Consider the following 26,607-nt stretch of genomic DNA (forward strand, 5'->3'; position numbering starts at 1 on the left):
GTACAGCAGCAACGGACAGATCCAAAGAGCATCCGTTATTGGGACTGAATGAAATTCAATTCCTGATCATGTCGGAATTCAGATTCAACTCGCCTAAGAGCTCAAAATCAGCAAAAAAAAGAAAATAAATCTGCATAACGCAAATATTTCAGGGATCAATCTGAAAGCGATGAACAGAGATTTCTCCTTGTAATGATGGTATTATTCACACAAAAGAGAATAAATGAAACCTTGAACCCCGTGGAATGCAATGGCGACGGTCCTTGGCTGAAACAGGGATTGGAACAGACAGGGGTTTGAGGGGTAGCAGAGGCACAATGGGCCGATGGGCTTCTTTCCCAGTGTATTCACTCGATGAGTTCAGGTCAGCGTCGCTCATTGGGATTTAAAATGATCGCCCGAACAGGGACTTGAACCCTGGACCCTCAGATTAAAAGTCTGATGCTCTACCGACTGAGCTATCCGGGCTGTGAGCAATGCCGCTTGTAGTGACCGCATTCCCCCTTCGCTGCTGTTCCTCTCGCTGTGCTGCTCTTCGACGCTTCACTCCGATACTCCGCCCACCGAGTCCCTTTCCTGGAGACTGGTTATTCCCAGTTGGGTTTGGGACAGTCACTTCCTGACTCTCAATGACTCAACATCCTGACTCAAGGTTCGCTGCGTCCAGCCCGCTTGCTTCAAAACTGTTCTTTACAAAAGCGAAACCTCCCCTTTGCCTCACAACCTCCGTGCCATATCGGCCTCCCCGAACAGGCGCCGGAATGTGGTGACTAGGGGCTTTTCACAGTAACTTCATTGAAACCTACTTGTGACAATAAGCGATATTCATTTCATTTTCATTTCCTGAAACGCTCTTCCATTTTGAGTCTTTTTCGACAATTGCCTGACTCAAAGAGAAAGAATTAGGCACAATCAGCTGAACGCGATTTTGTGGGACACGCAAACATGTTATACAGCAAGTCAGGTGTTGACAGCTGATCCATTCCCATCAAATAGACGCTTGACAAAGGTTCCGGAGCGATGGAACAATCACAAACTCCAGTCATATAAGGAGTGGAGCTGCTGACAGCTGGTTCCATGGTGTAGTGGTTATCACGTCTGCTTTATGCGCAGCAGGTCCTGGGTTCGAGCCCCAGTGAAGCCATTGCTGCTTTTGGACGAGTTGTGACCAATTGAATTTCCATGTGAACAGAAATACAACCGCGAAAGAGAAAATGCTGGAAAATCTCAGCAGGTCTGGCAGTATCTGTAGGGAGAGCAAAGAGCTAACGTTTCGAGTCCGTTGACTCTTTGACAAAGCGAACAGACAGAGAAAGTGGGAAATAAGATGAGCCATAACCACAGAAACCCAGGGAAACCGGGTGCAAATGGCCACAGAAACCCAGGGGACAGAGTGCAGAATTTCTTTGAATTCAGAAAACAAAGTGAAATGTATTTAAATATAAATGTGATGGTATTTATTGGAACATAACAATGAGGTTTAACTGTACAGCAGCAACGGACAGATCCAAAGAGCATCCTTTATTGGGACTGAATGAAATTCAATTCCTGATCATGTCGGAATTCAGATTCAACTCGCCTAAGAACTCAAAATCAGCAAAAAAATGAAAATAAATCAGCATAACGCAAATATTTCAGGGATCAATCTGAAAGCGATGAACAGAGATTTCTCCTTGTAATGATGGTATTATTCACACTAAAGAGAATAAATGAAACCTTGAACCCCGTGGAATGCAATGGCGACGGTCCTTGGCTGAAACTGGGATTGGAACAGACAGGGGTTTGAGGGGTAGCAGAGGCACAATGGGCCGATGGGCTTCTTTCCCAGTGTATTCACTCGATGAGTTCAGGTCAGCGTCGATCATCGGGATTTAAAATGATCGCCCGAACAGGGACTTGAACCCTGGACCCTCAGATTAAAAGTCTGATGCTCTATCGACTGAGCTACCCGGGCTACGACTGATGCGGCCTGTAGTGACCGCATTCCCCTTTTCTGTTGCCCTCTTTCCTCTGCTTCTGCTGTGCCTCTCCTCCAGAACAAACAGCTGCTTCTTTTGCCCTGCGCCACTCTCTGAATCCAGACGGCATATCAGCAGCTCCGCCTCTGGATTCAGGGCGAGTTCAGAGCTGTGCTGCTCTTCGACGCTTCACTCCGATACTCCGCCCACCGAGTCCCTTTCCTGGAGACTGGTTATTCCCAGTTGGGTTTGGGACAGTCACTTCCTGACTCTCAATGACTCAACATCCTGACTCAAGGTTCGCTGCGTCCAGCCCGCTTGCTTCAAAACTGTTCTTTACAAAAGCGAAACCTCCCCTTTGCCTCACAACCTCCGCACCGTATCGGCCTCCCCGAACAGGCGCCTGAATGTGGTGACTAGGGGCTTTTCACAGTAACTTCATTGAAACCTACTTGTGACAATAAGCGATATTCATTTCATTAAACGCTCTTTCATTTTGAGTCTTTTTCGAGAATTGCCTGACTCAAAGAGAAAGAATTAGGCACAATCAGCTGAACGCGATTTTGTGGCGTACGCAGACATGTTATACAGCAAGTCAGGTGTTGACAGCTAATCCATTCCCATCAAATAGACGCTTTACAAAGGTTCCGGAGCGATGGAACAGAAATACAACCGCGAAAGAGAAAATGCTGGGAAATCTCAGCAGGTCTGGCAGTATCTGTAGGGAGAGCAAAGAGCTAACGTTTCAAGTCCGTTGACTCTTTGACAAAGCGAACAGACAGAGAAAGTGGGAATTATTTATTCTGTGGAGTGAGAAAAAAAGATGAGCCATAACCACAGAAACCCAGGGAAACCGGGTGCGAATGGCCACAGAAGCCCAGGGGACAGAGTGCAGAATGTCTTTGAATTCAGAAAACAAAGTGAAATGTATTTAAATATAAATGTGATGGAATTTATTGGAACATAACAATGAGGTTTAACTGTACAGCAGCAACGGACAGATCCAAAGAGCATCCGTTATTGGGACTGAATGAAATTCAATTCCTGATCATGTCGGAATTCAGATTCAACTCGCCTAAAAGCTCAAAATCAGCAAAAAAAAGAAAATAAATCTGCATAACGCAAATATTTCAGGGATCAATCTGAAAGCGATGAACAGAGATTTCTCCTTGTAATGATGGTATTATTCACACAAAAGAGAATAAATGAAACCTTGAACCCCGTGGAATGCAATGGCGACGGTCCTTGGCTGAAACAGGGATTGGAACAGACAGGGGTTTGAGGGGTAGCAGAGGCACAATGGGCCGATGGGCTTCTTTCCCAGTGTATTCACTCGATGAGTTCAGGTCAGCCTCGATCATTGGGATTTAAAATGATCGCCCGAACAGGGACTTGAACCCTGGACGCTCAGATTAAAAGTCTGACGCTCTACCGACTGAGGTATCCGGGCTGTGAGTAATGCCGCTTGTAGTGACCGCATTCCCCCTTCGCTGTTGCTCCTCTCGCTGTGCTGCTCTTCGACGCTTCACTCCGATACTCCGCCCACCGAGTCCCTTTCCTGGAGACTGGTTATTCCCAGTTGGCTTTGGGACAGTCACTTCCTGACTCTCAATGACTCAACATCCTGACTCAAGGTTCGCTGCGTCCAGCCCGCTTGCTTCAAAACTGTTCTTTACAAAAGCGAAACCTCCCCTTTGCCTCACAACTTCCGCGCCATATCGGCCTCCCCGAACAGGCGCCGGAATGTGGTGACTAGGGGCTTTTCACAGTAACTCCATTGAAACCTACTTGTGACAATAAGCGATATTCATTTCATTTTCATTTCATGAAACGCTCTTCCATTTTGAGTCTTTTTCGACAATTGCCTGACTCAAAGAGAAAGAATTAGGCACAATCAGCTGAACGCGATTTTGTGGGACACGCAAACATGTTATACAGCAAGTCAGGTGTTGACAGCTGATCCATTCCCATCAAATAGACGCTTGACAAAGGTTCCGGAGCGATGGAACAATCACAAACTCCAGTCATATAAGGAGTGGAGCTGCTGACAGCTGGTTCCATGGTGTAGTGGTTATCACGTCTGCTTTATGCGCAGCAGGTCCTGGGTTCGAGCCCCAGTGAAGCCATTGCTGCTTTTGGACGAGTTGTGACCAATTGAATTTCCATGTGAACAGAAATACAACCGCGAAAGAGAAAATGCTGGAAAATCTCAGCAGGTCTGGCAGTATCTGTAGGGAGAGCAAAGAGCTAACGTTTCGAGTCCGTTGACTCTTTGACAAAGCGAACAGACAGAGAAAGTGGGAAATAAGATGAGCCATAACCACAGAAACCCAGGGAAACCGGGTGCAAATGGCCACAGAAACCCAGGGGACAGAGTGCAGAATTTCTTTGAATTCAGAAAACAAAGTGAAATGTATTTAAATATAAATGTGATGGTATTTATTGGAACATAACAATGAGGTTTAACTGTACAGCAGCAACGGACAGATCCAAAGAGCATCCTTTATTGCGACTGAATGAAATTCAATTCCTGATCATGTCGGAATTCAGATTCAACTCGCCTAAGAACTCAAAATCAGCAAAAAAATGAAAATAAATCAGCATAACGCAAATATTTCAGGGATCAATCTGAAAGCGATGAACAGAGATTTCTCCTTGTAATGATGGTATTATTCACACTAAAGAGAATAAATGAAACCTTGAACCCCGTGGAATGCAATGGCGACGGTCCTTGGCTGAAACTGGGATTGGAACAGACAGGGGTTTGAGGGGTAGCAGAGGCACAATGGGCCGATGGGCTTCTTTCCCAGTGTATTCACTCGATGAGTTCAGGTCAGCGTCGATCATCGGGATTTAAAATGATCGCCCGAACAGGGACTTGAACCCTGGACCCTCAGATTAAAAGTCTGATGCTCTATCGACTGAGCTACCCGGGCTACGACTGATGCGGCCTGTAGTGACCGCATTCCCCCTTTTCTGTTGCCCTCTTTCCTCTGCTTCTGCTGTGCCTCTCCTCCAGAACAAACAGCTGCTTCTTTTGCCCTGCGCCACTCTCTGAATCCAGACGGCATATCAGCAGCTCCGCCTCTGGATTCAGGGCGAGTTCAGAGCTGTGCTGCTCTTCGACGCTTCACTCCGATACTCCGCCCACCGAGTCCCTTTCCTGGAGACTGGTTATTCCCAGCTGGGTTTGGGACAGTCACTTCCTGACTCTCAATGACTCAACATCCTGACTCAAGGTTCGCTGCGTCCAGCCCGCTTGCTTCAAAACTGTTCTTTACAAAAGCGAAACCTCCCCTTTGCCTCACAACCTCCGCACCGTATCGGCCTCCCCGAACAGGCGCCTGAATGTGGTGACTAGGGGCTTTTCACAGTAACTTCATTGAAACCTACTTGTGACAATAAGCGATATTCATTTCATTAAACGCTCTTTCATTTTGAGTCTTTTTCGAGAATTGCCTGACTCAAAGAGAAAGAATTAGGCACAATCAGCTGAACGCGATTTTGTGGCATACGCAGACATGTTATACAGCAAGTCAGGTGTTGACAGCTAATCCATTCCCATCAAATAGACGCTTTACAAAGGTTCCGGAGCGATGGAACAGAAATACAACCGCGAAAGAGAAAATGCTGGGAAATCTCAGCAGGTCTGGCAGTATCTGTAGGGAGAGCAAAGAGCTAACGTTTCAAGTCCGTTGACTCTTTGACAAAGCGAACAGACAGAGAAAGTGGGAATTATTTATTCTGTGGAGTGAGAAAAAAAGATGAGCCATAACCACAGAAACCCAGGGAAACCGGGTGCGAATGGCCACAGAAGCCCAGGGGACAGAGTGCAGAATGTCTTTGAATTCAGAAAACAAAGTGAAATGTATTTAAATATAAATGTGATGGAATTTATTGGAACATAACAATGAGGTTTAACTGTACAGCAGCAACGGACAGATCCAAAGAGCATCCTTTATTGGGACTGAATGAAATTCAATTCCTGATCATGTCGGAATTCAGATTCAACTCGCCTGAGAGCTCAAAATTCACAAAAAAAAGAAAATAAATCAGCATAACGCAAATATTTCAGGGATCAATCTGAAAGCGATGAACAGAGATTTCTCCTTGTAATGATGGTATTATTCACACAAAAGAGAATAAATGAAACCTTGAACCCCGTGGAATGCAATGGCGACGGTCCTTGGCTGAAACAGGGATTGGAACAGACAGGGGTTTGAGGGGTAGTAGAGGCACAATGGGCCGATGGGCTTCTTTCCCAGTGTATTCACTCGATGAGTTCAGGTCAGCGTCGATCATTGGGATTTAAAATGATCGCCCGAACAGGGACTTGAACCCTGGACGCTCAGATTAAAAGTCTGACGCTCTACCGACTGAGGTATCCGGGCTGTGAGTAATGCTGCTTGTAGTGACCGCATTCCCCCTTCGCTGTTGCTCCTCTCGCTGTGCTGCTCTTCGACGCTTCACTCCGATACTCCGCCCACCGAGTCCCTTTCCTGGAGACTGGTTATTCCCAGTTGGCTTTGGGACAGTCACTTCCTGACTCTCAATGACTCAACATCCTGACTCAAGGTTCGCTGCGTCCAGCCCGCTTGCTTCAAAACTGTTCTTTACAAAAGCGAAACCTCCCCTTTGCCTCACAACTTCCGCGCCATATCGGCCTCCCCGAACAGGCGCCGGAATGTGGTGACTAGGGGCTTTTCACAGTAACTTCATTGAAACCTACTTGTGACAATAAGCGATATTCATTTCATTTTCATTTCATGAAACGCTCTTCCATTTTGAGTCTTTTTCGACAATTGCCTGACTCAAAGAGAAAGAATTAGGCACAATCAGCTGAACGCGATTTTGTGGGACACGCAAACATGTTATACAGCAAGTCAGGTGTTGACAGCTGATCCATTCCCATCAAATAGAGCTTGACAAAGGTTCCGGAGCGATGGAACAATCACAAACTCCAGTCATATAAGGAGTGTAGCTGCTGACAGCTGGTTCCATGGTGTAGTTGTTATTACGTCTGCTTTGCACGCAGCAGGTCCTGGGTTCGAGCCCCAGTGAAGTCATTGCTGCTTTTGGACGAGTTGTGACCAATTGAATTGCCATGTCATCAGAAATACAACCGCGAAAGAGAAAATGCTGGGAAATCTCAGCAGGTCTGGCAGTATCTGTAGGGAGAGCAAAGAGCTAACGTTTCGAGTCCGTTGACTCTTTGACAAAGCGAACAGACAGAGAAAGTGGGAAATACGTATTCTGTGGAGAAAGAAAGATGAGCCATAACCACAGAAACCCAGGGAAACCGGGTGCGAATGGCCACAGAAACCCAGGGGACAGAGTGCAGAATGTCTTTGAATTCAGAAAACAAAGTGAAATGTATTTAAATATAAATGTGATGGAATTTATTGGAACAGAACAATGAGGTTTAACTGAACAGCAGCAACGGGCAGATCCAAAGAACATTCTTTATTGGGACTGAATGAAATTCAATTCCTGATCATGTCGGAATTCAGATTCAACTCGCCTAAGAACTCAAAATCAGCAAAAAAATGAAAATAAATCAGCATAATGCAAATATTTCAGGGATCAATCTGAAAGCGATGAACAGAGATTTCTCCTTGCAATGATGGTATTATTCACACAAAAGAGAATAAATGAAACCTTGAACCCCGTGCAATGCAATGGCGACGGTCCTTGGTTGAAACTGGGATTGGAACAAACAGGGGTTTGAGGGGTAGCAGAGGCACAATGGGCCGATGGGCCTCTTTCCCAGTGTATTCACTCGATGAGTTCAGGTCAGCGTCGATCATCGGGATTTAAAATGATCGCCCGAACAGGGACTTGAACCCTGGACCCTCAGATTAAAAGTCTGATACTCTATCGACTGAGCTACCCGGGCTACGACTGATGCGGCCTGTAGTGACCGTATTCCCCCTTTTCTGTTGCCCTGTTTCCTCTGCTTCTGCTGTGCCTCTCCTCCAGAACAAACAGCTGCTTCTTTTGCCCTGCGCCACTCTCTGAATCCAGACGGCATATCAGCAGCTCCGCCTCTGGATTCAGGGCGAGTTCAGAACTGTGCTGCTCTTCGACGATTCACTCCGATACTCCGCCCACAGAGTCCCGTTCCTGGCGACTGGTTATTGCCAGTTGGGTTTGGGACAGTCACTTCCTGACTCTCAATGACTCAACATTCTGACTCAAGGTTTGCTGCGTCCAGCACGCTTGCTTCAAAACTGTTCTTTACAAAAGCGAAACCTCCCCTTTGCCTCACAACTTCCGCGCCATACCGGCCTCCTCGAACAGGCGCCGGAATGTGGTGACTAGGGGCTTTTAACAGTAACTTCATTGAAGCCTACTCTTGACAATAAGCGATATTCATTTCATTTTCATTTCATTAAACGCTCTTTCATTTTGAGTTTTTTCGAGAATTGCCTGGCTCAAAGAGAGCCAGGAGTCCTGAAGTCCAAGGCGGCCTTCAGGACGTGCGACAACGCGGAATCGGCGAGCAGAAACTTATAGCCAAGTTCCCACATGAGTGCGGCCTCAACCGAGACCTGGGATTCATGTCGCATTACGTTCATCCCCCACCATCTGGCCTGCGAAATCCTACCAGCTGTCCTGGCTTGACACAAATCACACCTCTTTAACCTGGGGTTACCACATCTCTGGATCTGTAAAGATTTCATCACCTGCTAATTGTCGCATTCCAAGCATTGTCTGGCATCTTTGAATCTGTCTATATATATGTTTCTGGAACATACCTCTTCATTCATCTGAGGAAGGAGCAGCGCTCCGAAAGCTAGTGACAACGAAACAAATATGTTGGACTTTAACCTGGTGTTGTAAGACTTCGTACTGTTTTAAAATGAAAGACAAGAATAGAAAAGCAATCTGAACAACATGTTGTTTTATTATCTCTTACCGTCAAAGAGAGTTATCACACTCAGTAAAATATACATTTTGTTGCACACACGCTCCTACTGGCAGAGGTAGTGAGATCTGTAGCCTATCAATACTTTATTGAGTCCTGTGGGCAGCCGCTTTTAATATAATTAAGGAAACCAGAGGAGAAGTGACGGTTGCATTAATGGACTTACCCCTTTATTTGAAACAGCCATTCAGAGTCTACGTGCTTACTAATATTCTTGGCTGCGTGCAGTTGGGATCCGTAACAAGGGAAACTCTTTTTTACTTTCGCTGAGAACTTTTCAACTATTTACAGAATCAAATTATAATTAGGGCGCTAAAACAAACCATTTGGACTCGTCCCCGGCTCTCCAAAGGAACACCATGATGTCCTGCGATTCCTGTCCTTCCCATATCCCCGGATTCCTATCAATTTATAGTCACTGTCAAATTATCCACGAATACCTGTCCACTTATCGAGATATGACTTGTAAAGTCCCCACATTTGTACTAAATAATCCAAATCTTTATGACCATTTGACCAATTTTGATTGCAAGCATGGGATATCGGTGACGATAGCTGGCTAAACATTTACTGCACATCGCTGATTGTCCTTGAACTTAATGGTTTGCTCATCCATTTCTGAGGCGATTAAGGAGCCAACCACATCTCTGTCGATTTGGAGTGACATGTTGGCCAGGTCAGGTATGGACGGCAGAGTTCCTTCCTCAAAGGAAGTGATTTTTTAATAAATACATTCCGGTTTGTCAACTGAACTCAAATCCAATTTACAGTGTTGCGATTGGAACTCGGATCCTCACAGTATGAACCTGGGTCTTTGGATTAGTTGTCTAGCAAGAGACAATACCACTGTGCTCCCACCTTCCCCGTGCTGAGCAAACCGGCGTTCAGCAAGCTCTTTCCATGTAGGGAAGAAAATAACTTCAGAATTATCTCATTGCCACTCGCCAATTACCTGCCCTCTGGTATTTTGATGCTCATCTTTGGACAGGTGAAAAGCAGCAGTGCTGTAAACCCCAACCATTGACACACGAACCTAACAATGGGCAACCGTATTCGTAAAGCAGCAACGCCTTTCCACAGCAGAGACACACACCATCAGTTGGAAGGCGATTGATCACAGATATGTTTTTAGTTGCCCTCAGAATGACATCAATTCGTTCCATGCCACCACCAGACCACCATGGATTATTCTCCAGAATTGGTTGCCTTCTTGGACACACTAACCTCCATCAAGGACGGTGGCCTCAGCACTTCGCTTTACCGCAAGCCCACGGATAACCTCACGATGCTCCACTTCTACAACTTCCACCCAAACCACATCAAAGAAGCTATCCCCTATGGACAAGCCCTCCGTGTACACAGGATCTGCTGAGGCGAGGAGGAACAAAACCGGCATCTACAAACACCGAAAGACGCCCTTGTAAGAATGGGATAAGGCGCTCAACTCATCGATCCACAGTTCCAACGTGCCAATGCAAAAAACCGCAGCGACCTCGTCAGAAGACAAACACGGGACACAACCGACAGAGCACCCTTCGTCGTCCAGTACGTCCCTGGAGCGGAGAAACTACGACATCTTCTTCACAGCCTTCAATACGTCATCGCCGAAGATGAACATTTTGCCAAGGCCATCCCCACAACCCCTTGCATTCAAACAACCGCACAACCTCAAACAGACCATTGTTTGAAGCAAACTCCCCAGCCTTCAGGAGTACAGCGACCACAACGCCACAGAACCCTGCTATGGCAATCTCTGTAATACCTGCCAGATCATCGAAATTGGTACCTCCATTACGCATGAGAACACCATCCATCAAGGTATGCGGTACATACTTTTATGACTCGGCCAATGTCCTCTGCATCATACGGTGCTGGAAATGATGTCCGCCGGCGTCATAGATTGGCGAGACCAAGCATACGCTGCGACAACGGACGAACGTACATTAAGCAAGACAGGAATGTTCCCTTCCAATCGTGGAACATTTCTGCAGTCAAGGACATTCAGCCTCTGATCTTTGGGAGAGCGTTCTCCATAACTTCCTTTCGGATACGTGACAACGCCAAGCAGAAACTGATAGCTGAGTTCTGCTGTGGGCAAGAGTACAGCCCCAACAGGGAGCTTGGAGTCATGTCTCGTTACATTTACCCCCTACTATCTGGCCTGGGCTTCCGAAATCCTACCAACAGCACTGGCTTCAGACAATTCACACCTCTTTATCCTGTGATTATGCCTCTCCCCAGACGCACCGTCTGGACCTGTAAAGACTTATTTACCTGCAAAGACTCGCATTCAAAGTATCATCTTGCATCATTGAATTTGTCCATATGTCTGTTTGTGGAACCCACCTCTTCATTCACCTGATGAAGGATCTGCGCTCCGAAAGCTAGTGATTCGAAACAAACCTGTTGGACTATAACATGGTGTTGTAAAAATTCTTACTGTGCCCACCCCCAATCCAACGCCGGATTCACCACACCAAAATTTCACAAGAGCTCGTTCCAACAAGAGACTTTTCAAATCTTCGAACATGCTCTGCCATTCGATACCATGGTGGCTGATCTCCACTCTGCCTTAACACCAGCCCATTCTCCATAACCCCGCAACCCATTACCAAATAGAAACATATATCCTCCTTGAATTTACTCAAAGTCCCGGCATGCACTGCACTCTGGGTTAGTGAACCGCTCATCCTAAAACTGACCTCTCGTCCTAGAATATCTCACAAGAGGAAGCATCCACTCCACTCGACTTTATCAATTCATTTCATCATCTTATATATCTCCGTTAGACCACCTCTCATTCCTCTAATCTCAACAGAGTATAGGCCTCAACTGCTCAATCTTACTTCACAAGACAAACTCTTTACCTCTAGAGTCCAGTGAGTCTCCTCTCACCTGCCCCTCTGAAGCAATTACATCCCTCCTCAAATATGGGATGCCAAAACTTTACACATTTCTCCAGATGCAGTTTCATCAACGCATTGTACATTTTCCAGTACCACGTCACTACTTTGTGCTCCATCCCATTAGCTATAAGGTCCATAATTCCATTTGCCTCATGATTATCTGCTGTACATACTGTTCTGAGAATCGTTCACGAGGACACCCAGATCCCTCTGCACTGAAGCACGTTGAGATTTCTCTCCATTTAGATGGGGAAAGTAATAATTCCTCAAGGGGAACCGGTCAGTGTTGAATGAAGGAGTCCTGAATAAGGCAGTGGTAACGTGGGTGGGGGATATGGAAGTGAATACTTGCTATCAGTATTGGGGAGAGGGACCAAGAGAAAGCATTAATTAATCAAATCATTATTGGCGAAGGTAGAGAGACATGACTGGTTGAATGGCTCATTCTGGAGTCGGTGCTGACATGATGGTCCGCATGACATTCCCCTACGCTGTAAATTTTCTGATTCTATGATTTAGAATTTATCACCAAATTCACCAAATCACCAAATTTATCATCAAAAAACCCCCTCTCCCCCTGAGCTGGGTGGCGGTTGAGGGCGGAAAACGTTGCAGACTATGCTATAGTGGTAGGACTGGATAGATTTCCAGAGATTGAGAGACAATAAACGCCTGGGCGTGTTCAACCGATATTGAGGGTTGTAGGGATTTGAGGATGTTACCTCGGTGGGTGCAGTTTCAGTGACTGACAATGGTAGAATGATAGGGGGTTAAAGGGATTGAAGATATTTTCTGATAAATGAAGATTGTAGGGGTTGGGAAAGTTTCGAAGGATAAATGGGAAAGCCAGACTATTGAGGTGTTTGGAAGCAGAGACAAAACTGTTAACTCTTGCTCTGCTGGATCGGGGTCTATCGGAGATCCGTAAATGGAGGAGATGATACCTGATTGAAACTTGGCACTACAGATGGCTCATGACCAATTGGATTGTACGTTAAAGAGTGCATAACCTTTCTGTCCATGGTATTTGTGAGCGGCTTAATACATTCATTGGAGGAAGCATTATCAGACTCTCCATGTTTCTTTCACCTCCTCCAACCAAATAATTTTACACGCATTAAGGCACATCCGGGGAATGACCCACGGCAATGATCAACAAGAACCTTTTCGCTTTCTGCTCCCACCAATCGAAATCTGAATTCTCTTCCTGCACAATGTTTGCTCCCTGCCAATTTCTAAGACAAACGTGAGGAATACAGGCACATGGACTGGTTTCAGAGCTGTTTTATTAATTGACAAATTATATGCTAATTCACAAAACTCGAAAAACACATTCAAATGTCATTGCCCAAAGTCCAATGACATTCATGTTTTCTACATAGATTACGTTGCAATCTGAGTTGTTCTTGTACCAAAATGGAACATAAGACATGCAATGACACCTAATTTGCCCACATAGATCGTGTTGCACTTTAAAGTGCTTCAGTACAATTGTGATACATATGATTAAATGCGTCAATTCAATGTGAGCCATACGGTAAGAGAGAGTGTACACGATTCCCGTCACAAGGTGTATTTTGGGTTCAAGGTCGGAGCAAGCCAGGCTTCCAATTGTGACTCTGGGTCCATGCTTTAGAACGACCCTAAGCACATTGCCCTTGGGTCTGGAATGTGCCACTTTGTAGCACTTGGTCGGTAACAACAATCAGCACCGGAAGGCCAAGACTCATAAGGAACCCATTTACCCCAACATCTTTTCACTGGCAGAGGAGGTTCTACTCAGCCTACTTCCACGGTTCCAGCTCTTGGTATGCAGGACCACAAGTCTACCTGAACATGCGAAGCATAATTCTTCCTCTTCCACCATTTCAGACAGTGCACCCCAGAAATCCACCGTTCTCCGGCTTTAAATGTTTGATGTTCTGGATGCTATGGGCGTGCGCAAACGCGCTGCGTTGTGGGGATATGATAAATTACTCTGGTTTGGCGGCCGTGATGTGCTGGACTTGACGAGCGTCCGCATGGGATTATTTTGTTAGTCTCTGGCATTTCCGTAAAATGCGATGTTCACGAAGCGTGGTGCGTGAGCTTGAGGTGATGTATTATAGTCTAGTGAAGGATGTCCCTGAAACAATATGGAGGTCTGCGTGTTGGAATGGTGGTGTTTTATAGAACCGTCTCATTACCGGGAGGATATAGCTTGCGATTTTGAATAGAAAATGGCAGCGATTGAAATGATCCAATCGTTGTTGCTTTCCAAGACAAGTTTTGAGATAAATAGATTATGTCACAAAACAGACTCGATATGATTAACCCTAATTTAGCTGTTTTCGTTAGAGAGAAGAAGGTTAAGAGGTGACTTAATTGAGGCACACAAGATGATCAGAGGATTGGATAGGGTGGACAGTGAGAGCCTTTTTCCTCGGATGGTGATGTCTAGCACGAGGGGACATAGCTTTAAATTGAGGGGAGATAGATATAAGACAGATGTCAGAGGTAGGTTCTTTACTCAGGGAGTAGTAAGGGCGTGGAATGCCCTGCCTGCAACAGTAGTGGACTCACCAACACTAAGGGCATTCAAATGGTCATTGGATAGACATATGGACGATAAGGGAATAGTGTAGGTGGGCTTTAGAGTGGTTTCACAGGTCGGCGCAACATCGAGGGCCGAAGGGCCTACACTGCGCTGTAATGTTCTATGATGTCATTTCGGTATCTCCAAACAGAAAATAAATGTTGCAACATTCTACTCCCCCCCGCGGGATTCCACGGTGTATAAATGATCCGACCTGGGAAAGTATATAATCAGTGTTCAACACAGACATTTTCTCTGGTACAAAGGGATAGATCATTTCATGCAGAAAATGCATTTTCCGACCGACACAATTCTGAAAATATACAACATTACCCTTGCCGCTATCGGTGTTCCTGGTAAGTGTTTGTACCCGAGCAGACGTGTGTGCGAGCGGCCCCCGGGGTTTACTCGGTGTATTATAACGTCGCATACTGACAGTTATGGAGAGGGTGGGGCTTTGGTATACATTTTGTTGATCCGATTTAAAGTTGACTTTTTGCAACATTGCGAATAATAATAATCTTTATTGTCACAAGTTTTTACACTGCAATGAAGTTACTGTGAAAAGCCCCGAGTCGCCACATTCTGTCCCCTCTTTTGGCACACCGAGGGGAAATGTCCAATTCACACAACAGCCCGTCTTTCGGGACTTGTGGGAGGAAACCGGAGCACCCGAAACAAAACCACGCAGACACAGGGAGAACGTGCAGACCCCACACAGACAGTGACCCAAGCTGGGACTCGAACATGGAACCCTGGTGCTGTGAATCAACTGTGCTATCCACTGTGCTACGGTGCACCCATGAATCTAGAGGTTCCTTGAGGTAAATCAAGTTGTATTGACTTTCCTAGAAAACTGCCTGCTGGTGACATGGAGACCAACGCAGAAAACGGAGGCAATGTATTTCTGGATGTGGCTGTCACAGTGGAATTGTCCCGAGTGTTGGGAGCTCACTGGAGGGGGATATCTGATCGCAGTGGTAAGGTACTTGGGGTATGTGTCAGCGTAGGAACAAATCGGGTGCGAGTTACTAATTGGAATGGAAATAAAGAAGGTCCAGTTTTGATTTTTCGCCTGAATTTTCTTTCATTAGAAGAAACTGCTTCCGTGTTTTACGAATGTAATTCATTTCGAAGGGGAATCATTTTGCTGAAGGTTGGTGATAAGTGCATCAATCGAAATATGTTTTTGTTTTATCTCGTGTTGTATGGCACTGGCAGAAACGGATATTTGCTATTTATTGACAACCAAAGAGGAGAACAGCACAGTTTCATTGATTAATTTATTAAATCGACATTTAACTGTCTTCATGTAAATTAATCCCCTTCACAAATCACTGTCATGAAATTCTGTTTCTCCTAAGTGCTGAATTCTATTTCCTAACCTTGACATCGGATAAATATGAAGATTCCACCTGAAATGTTACTTCTTAGTAGGTTAATTCAGCAAAATCACGAGGTGTTGCTGTTGCACGTGTGTTCTGATTCTTACTGGGAATTCTGCATATCTGGTTTTCTACTTCTTATCCCGCCTGTCCTGCTCCAGCAGGAATTTTGCTGGGGCTGGGCGTCTGGTTTGAATCACCCACCCCTGGCGCCTTTGTGGTAAGTCTGAGTAAAACGGGCAAATCTGGCCTGTCACACATAAAAGTGGGAAACAAATGAAATTAGTAACTTCCAGCCTCACGAGGTATTTACTTTCCAATCCGAATTCAAGCAGAGGATGCCTTCCCATGATTCCGATTGGAATCATTTAATGGTGGAAGTGGGACTGGAGGTGGGTATGGTTTGGGTTGAGATTATTAAAACTGTACTGTATGGTGTGGCTGCAACCAGCCACCATTATTGCTAAAACCCTGATCTAATGTTTGCGTCAGATACTTTGAATATTTGGTGAATCATTGCTCTCTTTATTGTCTTCTCTCTTTTGCTCGCTGTCTCCCAACAAGTTAATCTAGTGGCGATTATGATCCTATCCCGGGGAAAGTGTGGCCTCTCGACCTGCACCACTCGCTACATGATGGCAATGGCAATGGGGGATCTAGCGTTCATTATCACTGATATCGTTTTGTGGAAGATTGTTAATTATTATTATCCATGGGCTTTCTTGTACATTACGCATGTGTGCAGAGTTATGAATGTCCTGCGTCTTGCAGCTACAGACTGTTCTGTCTGGTTCACTGTCACTTTTACCTTTGACCGATTCGTGGCAATCTGTTGCCAGAAGCTGAAAACAAAATATTGCACTGAAAAAATGGCGTCTGTGATTCTCGCAACAACTTGCACTCTGCTTTGTTTGAAAAACATTCCCTTCTACTTTCCACTTGAATCTCTAGTGATAATCAACAATGTGCCGTGGTTCTGTTATGTCAAGACAAGCTACTATACTGAGCCTGCATGGGCAGGATATGACTGTTTTAGTGCGGTATTAACCCCATTGCTCGCATTCGTTGTAATTCTGTTCTTCAACGCCCTGACAGTCAGACACATTTTAGTGGCAAGTCGAGTCCGTAAACAACTAAGGGGTCAGAGCAAGAGAGAGAATGACAGTGACCCAGAGATGGAGAGCAGAAAGAAATCTGTGATTTTACTCTTTAGCATATCCGGCAGCTTTATACTTCTATGGTTGGTGTATGTTTTTCATTTCTTATATAATCGCATTGCGGGCAAAAATAGCAGAGATTATAGCAGCTCGGAATTTATATTCAGGGAAGTCGGAGAAACCCTGCAACATTTAAGTTGCTGCACAAACACATTTATTTATGGGGCCACTCAGTCCAGTTTCAGAAAACAGCTCAAGAGCACAGTAATCTATCCGGTTACAGCAATTATTCAATTTATAACTAAACGAATCAACTGAACGCAGCCCAGTAACGTGCACCAGTGCTCCCAACACATGCGATTTATATGCATTCTCAGACTCCCACACACGACAAAAAGCAGTGAATATTTATCTGGAAAGAATTGACTGCTGAAGCAGCCTTCCTAATCGTGACAGCGCCAAATACCAAATGCCTCTTGCAGGGTTGGATAGGGAACTGCATCCACGATATTGCCTTTGTTTGGCTCTAAGGTTCAACCAACGCCCTGAAGTGCTGGTGTACATTCTGCCCCCAGTCAAGCAGCTGTTCGATCTGGAACTGCTCATCCTTCTTTCCAAACTGGTCGATAGAGTCTTTGATCCCAATTTCAGGATTTTCTTTCTTCCATTTACGGGATATGAGCGTCGCTGGTTCGGCCAGCATTTATTGTCCATCCCTCGTTGCCCATCAGAAGGTGGTGGTGACTTGCCTGCGGGAAAAGTGAATCGCAATGTCTGGAGTATCGAATGTTTCAATCCCCCCGCCCCAGTCGGATTCCCATCCTTTCGCATCACAATGACGGCAATGATTTAGATTAAAATTTCAGATTGCACTCGAGAACAAATACATTTTGCAACGCTTTCAACACAGACTTAAACCTGTCTAAGCTTGAACTCATTCAAACTTTGCTGCCATGTCCAAAGCCCTACCCCTGCTCAGTCACCTCACTTTCACGCTGCTCGCCATTGGATCTCAGCAACGCCACACAATGACCTTCAAACGTCCATCCTTTTCATTTTTTTGCATCATCCATGGATTTATTCCTCCATCTCACTGTGTCAGTAGGTCTAGATTTCCCCCCCAAAACCACAGTGATACTTTCTGACCGCCTTTCAGACATTCCTTAAAATATCTCAGCCATACCATGCATTTGACGACATCTCCTTTATGTCCAGTTTGGCAATGTTGCTGTTGTAATTCTCTGTGAAGTTTTCAGGATGGAATCATTAGGTTCAGTCCATTATTAAAATAGAAATTGTTTCCTGTGTCCTCCCAGCATTGCACCTCTTGCTGTCGTCATGCCTCTCTCAGACTCTCTTTCTCGACCTTACATTTTTTCCAAAAACTAACGGAAACCTAACAGTAACTCTAACGCAAACGGCAAAAACTGTAACTACCAAACCGGACAAGGAACAAAACCTGAGCTCAAGCCGTAACTCCAAGACGAATATCAGCAATATAGTCATCCCGAATGAAAACCAAAGCTGAAGTGAACGCCTTGCAATTATCTGAACTGTGGCTGAAAATGTATTGCGAATGATAGCTGGACGTTGAACTATCACGGTAATCCTAAAGCTGCATGGCAACTGAAATCCCAATAATATAATTGGTCCTAACCCCACTTGGAACAGAAACTCAAACTGTAACTTACGTTTTAACGTGAAACATGACGGTCCTACGAAATGTAAAATAACTACAATTCCAAACCAAACTCTAATCCTTCATTTAAAAAAACAATGATTGCACTAAATTAAGCCGCACCCTTAACCCTTAACCCTCAATTTAAATTCAAATGCAACATAATCCTGAATGCCAATTTGCAATATGACCTCAGTTGAAATGAATGTGCCCACTTGTCGCAAGGCAATAGGAACCTTAATCTGAATGCCTGCACTTTGTCCACTGAAAAGTTTTCGCCTATCGCACGCTGCTGACCCCAGACTGCACGTTACCTCAGCTTCCCGGGAAATTGTGGTTTTAAACGCATGCTAACACTGCACCTTTGGTTTATGGATCATCCCAGATGGGGATGATGAACATAGAGGCCACAGAACTGAGGGCAAGAGTACAGATTTGGGGTATGCAGCGCGTGGTATGCAGGAGTTGGTACTCCTGATTTGGGCGGCAGGGTAGCACAGAACTTAGCACTGTTGCTTTGCAGCGCCTGGGCCCCAGGTTCTGTTCCCGCTTGGGTCACTGTGTGTGCGGAGTCCGTCGGTTCTCCCCTTGTCTGTGTGGATTTCCGCCGGGCGCTCCGATTTCCTCCCACAAGTCCAGAAATTCGTGCTTGTTAGGTGAATTGGACACTCTGAATTCTCCCTCAGTGTGCGGAACAGCCACCGCAGTGTGGCGACTAGGGGAGTTTTATAGTATCTTCATTGTAGTGTTAACGTAAGCCTGCTTGTGACACTAATAAACATTATTATTACTACCATTATGTTTTAGTATTATATCCCTGTTTACTGCATATTTAACCACACAGGGAGAGGGGTCGTGGAGTTTTACCTCTGGCTCCAGATTCACTGAGCATTTTTCAGCCACATCCAGAGTGATGGTCATAGGACAAGTTCAAAACGTAAGAAAGCACAGCCGGTAGCCATTTTTGAACCGAACAACGAGGATGAGAGAATTTTCTTATGAAGGGAGATTGAGTAGAACGAGCAAGTATTCGCTGATATATACACTGAACGGCACACTTTTTCTAACGTATGCAGTTCTTGGGGATTCAACAGAGTTACGTTGGCGATGAAGTGTCTTCCTGTTGAAGAGTTAAACGCTACGGGTCACAGGACAAGCTAGAGCAATTTGGGAAGGAGGAAATGTGGCAGAGAATGGGTATTCTTATGTTCCTGAAGTGGGGTTCTTTTAGGAATAATCTGAGGACAGGATATATCGGAGCAATGCCAATCTTTATCGTGTATTTGTGGTCATTTATCTTCTCTGCGCACCTGAGAGAAAATATCCTTGTTAGGAGTATAGTTCCAAGGATGCAAATCGACAATAGCAACTTATCAAAATAAATCCCCTGCTTCGTTCATAGCAGAAGTTGTGGAAGGAACTTTAACACGAGGGGCATCGACATCAGGTAATAGCTAGGTAACCAAATATTTGGGCAAATGGAAGCGGAAGTTGTTTCCTAAAGCTACACAAAGGGTGGAAATGTTTTGTGAACAAGAACAAGTATTGGGAACCAGGCAGCTGAGACCACGGAGACCAGGTTGCAATCATTTGGACGGCAAAGAACTGAGCCATAAATGGAGGAACGCAGACGTATCGCAAGGTTGTAGGAGGAGAAAAACGTTTCACAGTTTGTGAAAGTTTTAGGGCAGGCGTGTCGATAGATTTCTGCATGGCTTTGGAGGAGACTAGAGATAAAAGGAGGGCTATAGGGAATGCAGTTCTTTGCATAGATAGGGCACTTTAATAACGGGGAATGTTAAATATTCAGGGTAGACTGTAGGGCTGATATAATTCACAGAAACAAGCAGGGACTTTGGGCGGAGGAGTTTACAAATGAAGGAAGTTATCCGTGCTGGATGGTAGAACTGGATGAGTTTGCAGAGCTGGAGCTGGTCGTAAGAAGCCATTTATTAGTCTGCCCCATGGAGGCAACCTTTTATGGGCGAAGAGCTGATGAGCACTGCCTGTCAGTTTCACAAAATAAATCTTGGCAATTATGCGACTTGAAGAAGGGACGTTCTGGAAGAAATGGCCCGGAAAAGTGTGGAATCTTTGCGTTCATTCCTCTTCGAAATAGGCAGAACAATCAGATTGTTGAAGCTTGATTGCCACAAGCTTCCGTGGTGCTGTTTTGGGAGATGGGTCGACCTAGGTCACTCTCGCCTCCAAACAGATACATCGTATAATAAACCGGCAAACAAGGCCGGTGTGATTTGCCCTTTGAGCTGACGTCCAGATGAGGGGATAATGCAAAGAAATTCAATCAGCAAAATACACAACGGGACGATATTAACATGCTACCATTCTAAATGAAAGAAGAACATCTGTTGTGAAACACATACATATCTTTCAGGATCGTCTGATTCCCAGATTAGAGGCTGCTCAAACCGGACGCCCCTTTCCCTGTCAGTAACATTGAACGATGGGGGAAGCGTAAATACAGAGATTGAGGCCCGTTCCGACTCCCGCACCCATAATGTGTCGCCCTCCTCTCTAATTACAAAGTGCTATTGGCATACTCTCCTCGCCACGCTGGGAGAGGCAGTTTGAAACTAAGGGCCGGGATGGCGTCCTAATTGAGTGAGAGACAGGGACAGGAATGGGAACTGGGAGGAGAATTACCTGAAAAAATGGGGAGAGAACACACTCACTCTCACTCTGACACATTGTCACTCTGACACACTATCACACCCACATGCTAACCCACACTCACTTTTACATATTCACTCACACTCACTCCTACACACTCACTCATACACACTCATTCGAGTTTAAACCTTGTGGCCGTATCGAAAGATACCTGGAGACTCTAAAGCAAACGTCATTAGAATTAAGGAAGGCGACCATATTGACCGCCATATTTAGAAACAACCAAAGAGAGCAATACTGCCCCCCTCCCCCAACAGAGAGGGGCCCCCACCCTGCCGGGAGGTCCACCGCGTCCCGCCTTGCTGTCTTTCTTCCTGTGCTAGCTATCCCTGCTAGTATGGTGCCCCGCCTCTCCCGGGGCTGATCTTAACCTTAAATTATGCCCGTTGTCTGACCGCTGCCTCTGCCTCAGCCTCACCTCCATTCCCCTATCCTCGCCCATTCCTGTGACCCGGCCTTTGTGACCGGAGTGGGGCAGCGCAGTGCCGCGCAAACATGTCAAAGGTCCAAGAGCTCTCTATCTCGTTCACTTTTCCCCTCTGTTCTAGCCTCATTCCTCTCTCACCTGCCCATTGTCCAGGACGTTTGACCACACTAGTTCGTGCGCCCCCGTCGGGGATAAAATTCAAATTTCGATCATGTCGGAATCTTTACAGAAGCGAAGCCTCCCGTTTGCCCATAACATTTAAACGCTGCTTCATTTTGCCTCTTTTCCTGCAAATTGCCTGACTCAAAGGAAAAACCTTCAGAACAATCAGCGAAACGCGACTTAAATGGAAACGCTAACATTTAGGTGTTGACAGCTGAGCGAATCCCACCAAATGGGCGCTTTGCAACATTTCTGGAGCTATGGATACAATCACACACTCCAGTCATATAAACAGGAACCCATGTTAACCACGTGGTTCCGTGGTGTACTGGTTTTCACTTCCGCTTTATCCGGAGCAGGTCCTGGGTTCGAGCCCCAGTTGAATCATTGCTGCTTCTGGACAATAGTTACCAATTGAATTTCCATGTCAACAGAAATATAACCAGCTTCCCCTCTCTGTGCGTTCCCATAGCCAATGTGCTGAATGGAAACCTCTTTCCAATACTATTTAATAAGCGTGCATCATGACCATTACCTGATTGCTTAAATAAGCAAATGACCATTCAGAGTTTTAAATATGTTTTGCCCAAAAGTCCACTATTAGTTTACAGACTGAAATTCTTCGAAATTTCCAAACTATTGCTCTTTTTCTGGTGATCCTTCCCAATCTCACATTTCCCCCTTTGTCTCCTGCCCCTTTCCCAACTTTCACATCCGTTCTACATTTTGTTCTGCGTGGACCCAATCCGTTAAACGCGATCACTCACACACCGCCTTTTCTAAATATCCAATAGCCGTCGTTCGAAAGTCACCTTGGCAAAACGTGCCACTCACCGCACCGACAGCCATTCTGTATTCAATTCCTTCATCTTAGAACATTGACAGAATATTTCTAATGCATTATAGAGGATTCGGTCTAGTACATTAGGTCTACAAAATTATGCAGGGCATAGACAGGGTGGATAGTCAGAGACTTCTTCCCAGGGTAGAGGGGTCAATTCCTAGGGGGCATAGGTTTATGGTGCGAGGGGCAAGGTTTAGAGTAGGTGTACGAGGCAAGTTTTTTACACAGAGGGTAGTGGGTGCCTGGAACTCGCTGCCGGAGGAGGTGGTGGAAGCAGGGACAATAGTGACATTTAAGGGGCATCTTGACAAATACATGAATAGGATGGGAATAGATACAGAGTTACATAGAATTTACAGTGCAGAAGGAGGCCATTCGGCCCATCGAGTCTGCACCGGCTCTTGGAAAGGGCACCCTATCCAAGGTCAATACCTCCACCCTATCCCCATAACCCAGTAACCCCACCCAACACTCAGGGCAATTTTGGACACTATGGGCAATTTAGTATGGCCAATCCACCTAACCTGCACATCTTTGGAATGTGGGAGGAAACCGGAGCACCCGGAGGAAACCCACGCACACACGGGGAGAACGTGCAGACTCCGCACAGACAGTGACCCAAGCCGGGAATCGAACCTGGGACCCTGTAGCTGTGAAGCAATTGTGCTATCCACAATGCTACCATGCTGCCCAAACATGACAATTACTCGGGGTGAATTACTAGGGGGCATAGGTTTAAGGTGCGAGGTGCAAGGTTAAGAGGCAGGTTATTTACACAGAGGCTCGTGGGTGCCTGGAACTCCCTGCCGGAGGAGGTGGTGGAAGCAGGGACGACAGTGACAGTTAAGGGACATCGTGACTAATACAATGAACAGGATGGGAATAGAGGTATTCGGACCAAGGAAGTGTAGAAGATTTTAGTTTAGACGAGCAGCATCGTCGGCGCAGGTTTGGAGGGCCGAAGGGCCTGTTCCTGTGCTGTACGTTTCTTTGTTCTTTGCAGTGGTGAGTCTGTGGAATTATTTACTTACAAAATCAGTACGAAACATTTCATGTTTGCAAGAAGGAGTTAGTTATAGCTCTTCGAACTGAACGAATCAAAGGATCTGCGTGAAAACGGGAGCAGATTAATGAGTTGAATAATAAGCCATGATCATGATGCAGCTGGTTGTGATAGTTGAAGCCCAATCACCTCAGCTCCAGACTATCATTCCGAGTTGGTCCCGTTGGTATCCTAGCCCCAACCACCTTCCGTTGCTTCATCAATGAACTTCCTTAATGAGGTCGGAAGTGATGATGTCAGTGCGGAGTCTGCACGTTCTCCCTATGTCTACCCGGGTATACTCCGGGTGCTCCGGTTTCCTCCCATAGTCTAAAGATGTGCAGGTTAGGTGGACTGGCCACGCTAAATTGTCCTTGTGTCCAAAAAGGGTCGGTGGCGTTGCTGAGGTAGGGTGCTCTTTCCAAGGGCCGGGGAAGACACGATGGACCAACTGACCTCCTTCTGCACTAAGTTCTACGATTCTATGATTATATGGTCGCTGATGACGGCGCAATGTTCAGCGCCGTTAGCCACTATCCAGGCACTGACGCAGCCCATAGCCAACTGCATCAAGACATGGACAATATTCATGGTTGAGCTGACAAGTGGCGAGGAAGGTTGGCACTGCATAACTGCCAGGCAGTGACATTCTCCAACAAGAGAGGATCCAAAAATTACCCCTTTATATTCGTTGGCATTGCCGTCGCTGATTCCCGAGCTAGCAACACATTTGGAGTTAGCATTAACCAGAAACTGAACTGGACTTGCCATGGAAATAATATGGCTGCAATACTGTCCCTTGGCAGGCGGGCGGCACCCTGACATTGCAGCCAATTCTCGCATTCGCTGCGTCCCACACGTGGGGGACATCGGCCCTTGCAGCCTACTCGATTCTGATGTGAGCAATGGCCGCCATGTCAGTCTCTGGAGTGCAAGTAAAGATTGAAAGCTGAATCCTCAGCCATGTCCAGGTTGATTCCTCTATGTCTGAGTGTGAAGGCTGCCATTCCCTGGTCTGTGAACAAAAACAGCGTGGAGAGAGAGAAAGAGCGGTTATCGCTGCTGCCTCAGAGCCAGAGATCCCGCTCCAATTCTGGCCTGCGGTGACTGTGGAGTCTGCGCATTCTCCCCGTGTCTCTGTGGTTTTCCCCCGGGTGCACTGGTTTCCTCCCACAGTCCAAAGATGAGCAGGTCTGGTGGAGTTACGGAAGCGTGGTGGGGGAAGTGGGCTTCGGTAGGGTGCACTTTCAGAGGGCAGGTATAACATCGAAGGGCCGAATGGCCTCCTTCTGCACAGTGGGGATTCTATGAGAATTGATCCCATCCACTCGTACACACAGGCAGGCAGAGAACATCAAGTGGCTCGACGGCCTTTCGTTCACTGTTTCTCGCGCACCTCGGCCACCCGGAGGGTCAACATTCAGCAATATTTAAGCCCAAATTGGGAAATAGTCGCGCCGCTTTCTGAGGATGAGTCTGGCCTAAGACTGCCTGAAATTCCGTGTCCCACAGTCTCTGGTAGACCCCAGTAGCGCGGTTCAGAAAGATGCACAACACCGGCAACGACGAACCGATTAATTGTATTGAGTCAGCAACCTTCTTTCCAATCCCTGCACGACCATATATCACAAGAAAAACACCAGACACATTGCCCCCTCCCCCAAACCTTCCAAGAATCTCTCTATGCCCCACAACCCTCTGAAATATCTGCATTCCATCTAATACTGGACCATTGAACATTCCTGGTTTTTATCACTGTTCCAATGGTGCCCCCTGTTGGACGGTGCGGAAGCTCAGTAACTCCCGCCCTCTCTTCCAATTCCGTGCTCCACCTCTACCTCGCTTTCCACTTGTAAGCCACTTCGGAAGATATTGTACCTTTTACCAAGCTTTGTGATCTGACAGTGTGCCTCCATTTAGGCCTTGTTTTCATACTTTGTTTTCTTTTAAAATCCCATGGGAAGCTCCCAGATCCCAGGTTCGATCCCGGCTCTGGGTCACTGTCCCTGTGGAGTTTGCACATTCTCCCCGTGTCTGTGTGGGTTTCGCCCCCCACAACCCAAAAAGATGTACAGCGTAGGTAGATCGGCCACGCTAAATTGCTCATTAATTGGAAAAAATGAATTGGGTACTCTAAATTTATTTATTTTTTAAATCCCATGGGACGTTTAATTGAGAGAAAGTTGATGCACATATAAAGGGAGGGGCATTTACATTGTGACCCAGGGCAAAGCTCTAGCGATTCAGGTTCGAATCCCGTCACGGCAAATGGTGAAATTTAAATTCCATAAAAGTCTGGTATTAAAAGGCTAAGAACTCATCTGGTTCATTGAAGTCCTCATTGAAGGGAAGGAAATCTGCCGTCCTTAATCCACAGCAATGTTGTTGAATCTGAAATGCCCTCAGTGATGGGCAATAAATAGCTGGCCCCACATCTCATGAACGAAACATAAAATAAAAGAGGATAGTATAGGATATATAACAGATTAATAGTCTGATGCTGCACCGACTGAGCTTTCTGGGCTCTAGCATTAACATAGGTTCCATTGGGACTCGAACCCATACTCCAGTCATATAAACAGCCATGTGGGAAGCTAGTTGGTTCGAGCCCCAGTGGTGTCGTTGCTGCTTTTGGACAAGTTGTTACCAATTGAATTTCCATTTGAATAGAAAGACAACCAGCTTCCCCTATTTGTGCGTTCCCAAAACCAACGTGCTGCGTGGATATCGAATCCCACACAAACATTACTTAATAAGTGTTATGGACCAGGGTTCAGAGAACCCCAAAGTGTATCATGGAGTTCACCTGACCCCAACTTTTAATAGATTGTGGCATGGGGAGCACACTGCCCAC

General features: G+C 45.9%; 1 long non-coding RNA gene and 8 other non-coding genes across 9 annotated transcripts in view; 2 read left to right on the plus strand and 7 right to left on the minus strand.

Moving 5' to 3' along the window:
- The window catches only part of LOC140411587 (uncharacterized), a 718,944-nt gene that overhangs the window by 466,264 nt on the left and 226,073 nt on the right, over nucleotides 1-26,607 (minus strand). The window lies entirely within an intron of this gene.
- Nucleotides 396-468, minus strand: trnak-uuu (transfer RNA lysine (anticodon UUU)). Its single transcript has one exon. It is a non-coding gene; the product is annotated as a tRNA-Lys (tRNA).
- On the plus strand, nucleotides 1,072-1,144 carry trnai-uau (transfer RNA isoleucine (anticodon UAU)). Its single transcript has one exon. It is a non-coding gene; the product is annotated as a tRNA-Ile (tRNA).
- trnak-uuu (transfer RNA lysine (anticodon UUU)) lies at nucleotides 1,882-1,954 on the minus strand. Its single transcript has one exon. It is a non-coding gene; the product is annotated as a tRNA-Lys (tRNA).
- Nucleotides 3,336-3,408, minus strand: trnak-uuu (transfer RNA lysine (anticodon UUU)). The gene has a single exon. It is a non-coding gene; the product is annotated as a tRNA-Lys (tRNA).
- Nucleotides 4,012-4,084, plus strand: trnai-uau (transfer RNA isoleucine (anticodon UAU)). The gene has a single exon. It is a non-coding gene; the product is annotated as a tRNA-Ile (tRNA).
- On the minus strand, nucleotides 4,822-4,894 carry trnak-uuu (transfer RNA lysine (anticodon UUU)). Its single transcript has one exon. It is a non-coding gene; the product is annotated as a tRNA-Lys (tRNA).
- On the minus strand, nucleotides 6,277-6,349 carry trnak-uuu (transfer RNA lysine (anticodon UUU)). The gene has a single exon. It is a non-coding gene; the product is annotated as a tRNA-Lys (tRNA).
- On the minus strand, nucleotides 7,782-7,854 carry trnak-uuu (transfer RNA lysine (anticodon UUU)). Its single transcript has one exon. It is a non-coding gene; the product is annotated as a tRNA-Lys (tRNA).

This window comes from Scyliorhinus torazame, chromosome 4 (genome assembly GCF_047496885.1).
Source record: "Scyliorhinus torazame isolate Kashiwa2021f chromosome 4, sScyTor2.1, whole genome shotgun sequence".
Lineage (NCBI taxonomy): Eukaryota > Metazoa > Chordata > Chondrichthyes > Carcharhiniformes > Scyliorhinidae > Scyliorhinus > Scyliorhinus torazame.